The sequence below is a fragment of the Gavialis gangeticus genome, unplaced genomic scaffold (assembly GCF_001723915.1).
Source record: "Gavialis gangeticus isolate Ggan-Ray unplaced genomic scaffold, GavGan_comp1, whole genome shotgun sequence".
NCBI lineage: Eukaryota > Metazoa > Chordata > Crocodylia > Gavialidae > Gavialis > Gavialis gangeticus.
In genome coordinates this window covers 31,374,939-31,380,971 of record NW_017729001.1, presented here as the reverse complement: position 1 = coordinate 31,380,971, position 6,033 = coordinate 31,374,939, and the positions used below count along the sequence as shown (strand labels likewise).

Sequence of the window (6,033 nt, the reverse complement as noted above, 5' to 3'; positions counted from 1 at the left end):
CAAACTTTCCATCAAGGAGAGATGCAGCAGGTGACAGCACAATGGTGGAAGCACTAGTGCCAACAGATTCTGATCATCACAAGGTAAGGAGAATGCCAAATCATACATATGCTGTAAGCCAAAACCCAACAAAAAAATTGGTTTATCCCAGATAGGAAGAGAAATGATATTCTTAAACAGCTAGTAGTTGCATGCTATGTGCAACCCCAGTCCCCACATTTTAGCATTAAATTTGTAACAGAGTGCTGTTTCAGGGCTCACTGTAGAAAAGACCCCTTGTACTTTGCAGAACCACTGTTTTAATGCAGTACATGCAACACGTGTTCTTCCTTCCCCTCACACTTACCTGTGGCTTATAATTGAACATACTAATTGACAGAAGTATTTGAACTTTTATCAACTGCTGCCACTCCTCAAACAGTCCCCAAGCACTTAACAGTGTTGTCCAGGAGGCCTGGGAAGGGAGGAGGTTGTAGCAATCAGTTCCACAAGTAGCCCAGCTCCCCCCTCTCATCCCTGCCTGCAAACTGAACTCCATTCCTGATTCTCTGCCTTGCTGATACCTGTCCCTCTGGAACTACAGAAAGAACAAGCACTGTAATCCAATTAGCTCCCCCTTTTGAGGAAAGCTAAGGCTAGAGACAACAGAAGCAGGTCCTGGCAAAGCAGAGGGAGAACAAGAGGCCAAAAAATAAACTTAAGCAAAATGGCAAATTCTGTAGTAGAGATGTTGAATTCCATAATACCTTGGGCAGAAAAATAAGCTATAAGCTCTGCTGAATCATGGACTCCCTTGCTCCATGACTGAGATGAATCAAGCAGTTCAGGGCAGAATGAAAGTTAAAAGTTGCAAAAATAAAGGAAACATCCCCCATATAGTGAATGCTCAGTTCACTTAATGACTTCAAGAAAACTGAGTTGCGAAGCTTATTTAAAATTGCAGTTCTGTTGCAAACTTCCTTGGATGACTACCTAGAAGGGCCCAAGTCTATAGGTATTTAGTAGGGCTTTGTGTTGGCTGCTGCTTTACAGATTTGACCATACAATTTAGCTCAGCTACATTAGGAACCTGTTCAAATCAGTGGGGCCAACCCTGTTAGATGAAATCCCCTGAAAAAGCAGACTTTCATAACGCAGGTAAGTTGCTTTAAGCAGAGCTTGATTTGTAAGAGGAATATTCACAGTCATCACTACCAGCCAGAGTAATGTGATAGAGTAATAAATTCAAGAACCTTAGTAGTGTACTAGAAATGACAGACTGTCTTGCTAACGGCATGAGCTACTCCTTCCATCTTCTGGAAGAGTGGGAGTAGTTTAACATTTTCTCCCTACTCCTCTGGCAGTAGAATCAACTGCTCCATTTAACTTATTTCTAGAAAGATTGAGGTAGCACTATCTGCCCAGGCCTTCTTCCATTCAACGTAGCCTATGTTGAATGAGTGGCTGAGAATATGCAGGACACACTGTGCAGACCACAGCTGTACATAAGCATAGCTGGTGTTTTCCCGAACTAGCATTAATAAATCTTGTAGTAATTAGGAGCTAACCACACATCATTCCCCTTTTAAATGCAAACCCGAGCATGAACTCAAGTATGCTCTCAACTGCTGTCACAGCCTCTAAAAAATTGCTTTGAAATACTGAATTACAATGGTTGCTGTTAGTCTGCAACTGACACGTTATCATATTCTGGAATGTAACCACGTTTCTGGAAGGAAGCATAGATGTCAAATGTGTTTTAGATCTTGCTGTAAGGCCAAAAGAGATTTGAAGTGTTCTTAGAAAGACTGCAGAAGTAAAATCCCTGGAACATATCACATGTACACCCTCACATTTCTAAATGTTGCGTTTTCCAGTTTCATTCCCTGTTCTTTGGAGCAGTGTCACTTAACAATCCAGATGTCAACAGCCACACGTTCCATAGTTTGGCAACAGCTAGTGACACTGAAGAGGATTTTGACAACAGGCAGCTCTCTCCAGTCATCCAGTGAGGAAGTTCCTACAGAGCCTTTACTTAGATGCTTATGTGGTCTTTAGAAATGGTTTTAGAACAAGTTGTTGCAGAGTTGTATTTTTTTAGAAAGAATGTGCACCTCCCTGATGGAAATTTCACCACTATATTTAAATGACAAATTAAAACCGTGAATAGAAACAGTTGTTGCTGAATTCACTAGGTTTAGGCCAAAATTCACTTTCCAGAAGGCTAAAACTTCCAGCTCTCACAACAACAGTCCCAGCTAGTTCAGTTGTGCATATGCCCCCACTTGCAAAAAGCACAAAGAAACTGCACTGGCCAGGACCCTATTTAATGGCTTTTCAGAATTGTTGAATTTCCTACTGTATTTACAGGTTAAACGCATGCAAGTCAATATCTAATTCAACTGTTAATGTTAATGAAAGTTTAGAGGTACGACAAACTTCCATAGGTTTAACACGAGTGTTTTTTACCATTTGTAAATAATGTTGTGTCAGACATTGTATAAGATGTAGTTGAAGAGCATTTTTCATGGGCTCAGCACTGGCAAAGCTTGACGGTTAAGAATCTTAGACTGTAGCTACAGAATACCCACCTGCTCTAGAACAGACAGGGGTTAGTATGCAAGAGCTTCCAGCTACTGTCCACCACTTCTGACTATTCATATGAAACTCTCTTGGCAAGGCCAGACATTAGACAAAGCAGCCTTTTAACTTTGCAAGACTGGCATTTAATTGGATCACGACCTGTAAACTACAGTTTTAACACATACTGTATGAGAGCAAGTGTGATGCAGTCAGGTAGGAGATGGTTCTTCTGTTTTGAAATGGTGGCCTCCCCATTCTCTCAACACAAACCAGGAGTCTGGCTGTTCTAGCGTGGTAACAGCTAGTTACTTTCAGCAGCCTCACTCAAAACAGCCACCTCACCAGACCTATCATCCTTTTAGTAAGAAAAAATTCTCTGCAGGAGAATGAGCACACAACTCTCTTTTCAAGACAGCAGGATAATAGATTAGTTGGATTTGTACATTGATACTAGGCAGGCATATGGGCAGTACCTGAGCAGCAGACATCTTCAATTAGTGCCAGAGAAGTTCCATGAAAACTGTTGTTGCATAGCACTTTGATGGACATTTTTGTGAAGTATCAGTGCTTCAGTCTGTCAGGCAGATTTGCATCTTGTTACAAGAGTTAGGTCAAGTGTCCCTTGGAAGTTACGGACAAGGTCCTTTACATCTAGGTTTGAGGTTGGAGTGCAGCAGCTTGTTGTACTGTAGGACTTAGGAAAATTATTTTGGGATGTACAGACCCCAAGACATGGAACACAGTTGTTTTAACAGTTGGATTTTGGCCTGCCAAATGGTTTGTTAGTGAGCAGTCCACACCTATGTCAAGAAAAGGGAAGAGAGACTAGAATTTCTCACTGAAGTACAATTCCACAGTTGTGGTGTCAATCACCCCAGCAAGACATTCTTTGACTTTCCTATTAAACATTGCTTTGCATTGCACACTATATTCTCAGGTGTCCATCACTTCTCTTGGCTCTTGGACTGCTGAAGACTCATTTCCTTATATTTTTCCTTATACTAAATACATTCAGGGTAACAGAGCTAGGGAAAGCCAAACAACATAAGCACAGACCTTGGGGCTCAGTCATAGAACCAAAAAAAATTCAGGTTGGAAGGGACCTCAGAAGGTCACATCTAGTCGAGCCCCCTACTCAGAGCAGAACCAGTTCCAACTACATCACCCCAGCCAAGGCTTTGCCCAGCTGGGTCTTAGACAAAAGTCCAGTGACCAGTTTAAGTGGATTTTTTTCTTGCAACTGTTACTTTAAAAAGCACACGTTTTAGTATAAATACTATATTTATTAAATATTTTTTTACAGTTCATTTAAATGTATTTACAGAACTATTCCTGCATAAGTTATTCTTCAGACATCCAATTCACATAATTGCCTCTTAAGTAAGCAAAGGTAATGATAGTCTCATTTAGCAAAAGCATCCTCATTAGATACAGACTCAGATTTGCTTCATTATTTCAGCTATCTTTGTCAGAAACTACTCCACACAGTCAATTTCTACATGTACAATCTGGTTTTCCATTAAGGAAAAAAAAACCATTACCCATTAGCAAAATACTTGTTGTTTCTTTGCTACATTTTTACACCCCTGCCCCCTCCAGATGGTTTTTTATCATTCAATATGGTCCCCAATAGCCATCACTTCTTTAAAAACGCAAAGAGCAAATCTCAAGGGAACCTGGATGTTGCAGTTCTCCCTAAGACAGCTATGAAAGAGTGGCAAGAAACCAGACTTTTCAAGCCCCCCATAGGTATATAACTGTGTACTGTTATATCCTAGCCCTTCTCACCTACACACATAGTTATAGCAAAGTCCTGCAGCCGCTCTTACATGACTTGGTAAGATGGATTACTACTATACAAAAATGTTTCATTCTGTTTAGATAATTCTTCCCCACCAAGCAATTCTTGATAAAAGCAAAGTCCCCTCCTGCAGCTGGCAGTCAGCTCATTCACCATCCAACATTTCCAAATCAGAACAAACACACCTAGGAGCATCCCTTCTGCATGTCCCTTGAGACTAATCACCACAATCTAACTCCTAGGAAGTGTTGCAACTTCAGGCATCATTGTAATGTCACTTTGAGTACATGGGCCCTGTCGTTTTTATTTTCCAAATATTGGTTGTGCGCAGACAGCTTAAGTTCATAGGAAGAAATCAGGTTCTGATATGTTCCGAGTGCACATCTTCAAACAGAAAAAAACCCAAAATTCTCAAGCATGTGATAAAAATATTAAATTCTTTATAATACAGTATTGCTTTATAAACAGATGGAAAAATCTATAAGCTTTACTGGTCTTTGGTGTGTCCAGTGAGGGATAAATCTATGATTTGTAAATTAAAAATCGAAATTTGTTCTTTGTTAAAGATCATGATGCAATACTGGGCAGATGGCTTTCTATTTACTGCTCAGCTAAGAAGTGAATGAATGCAAAGAACAGGTTTTCGGATCAGACCCGCCAGGTGGCGCAGTTTAACTACAGACAGGAAGGCTGAATTTCTACGACCTAGGATTCCAGACCCCCGATCAGTAGAGGCAGAGCACAGTGCATGCAGTGTCTGAGCTCAGGGGAAAGCACCTTTGCCATACTCACTTATCTGATCCACATACACCCCTTCTAATTGGTAGTGACAGGGAGGGCTGGGCAGGGCTGTAAACTTGAGGGGAGGAGTGGGAAACAGTTCAACTCTATAGGGACATGGAGGTTCAAGAATAGGGAAAGAGTAGTTGATCAAGTCTGCTCTAATAAGGAATTGTGACAGTAAATACTGGAGAACTAAAAGCAGAAGATACCCAGGATTGAGAGAGAAGCCTCTCCTGCAGGTGTGAGAAGTGAAGCCCTATACTGCAGCATGAATACATTCCTTCCAACAAGAAACAGCTGAGTACAGCTTGTTCAGTTTTTAAAAATAAAAAGGGACTGGACAGATTGTGCAAAGGTGTCTGCCACGTGCTGTTTCATTTATCACAAAATAAGGATTTTTCTTTGTTAACATCATCCTCCCCACACTCCACCAAAATAGCATTTTGGTCAAGTTAGGGTAGTTAAGGCATTTTTACAGAAGTTAAAAGGTGGTTTTGAAGTAGATACCTAACATTATGCCAATTTAGGAATAGTAGGTAAGTTACTGAAGCGCTCCAGAATTAATCATTCATCCTCATTATAAATGAAATGCCTGTTACAAGCATGATGCACTGAAATATAGTAAAATGACATGTACATGGTACATGTTAAATGATTTTAAATAAAATAAGAGTTTGACATAGTTATGCAAATATACAGTACAACTCCACAAAAAAAATCTTTAAACAAGTTGAGGTAACCTTGAACTTAACAGTTTTAATACAATAAACCAGGTAGTAAAATCTCCTTTTGAGATAAGGTAAGATTACTTACTGACCAAGTTTAACTGCACTCATCTAAACATCAAATGTTACCCGACTTTTTTTTTATTTTATATATATATATAT

General features: G+C 40.0%; 1 protein-coding gene and 1 long non-coding RNA gene across 2 annotated transcripts in view; both read left to right on the top strand.

The window, feature by feature from the left end:
* On the top strand, window positions 1–6,030 carry LOC109290579. The gene is made up of 2 exons (XR_002095615.1): window positions 1–83; window positions 1,857–6,030. It is a non-coding gene; the product is annotated as an uncharacterized LOC109290579 (long non-coding RNA).
* The window catches only part of RAD9B (RAD9 checkpoint clamp component B), a 30,845-nt gene that overhangs the window by 16,290 nt on the left and 8,522 nt on the right, over window positions 1–6,033 (top strand).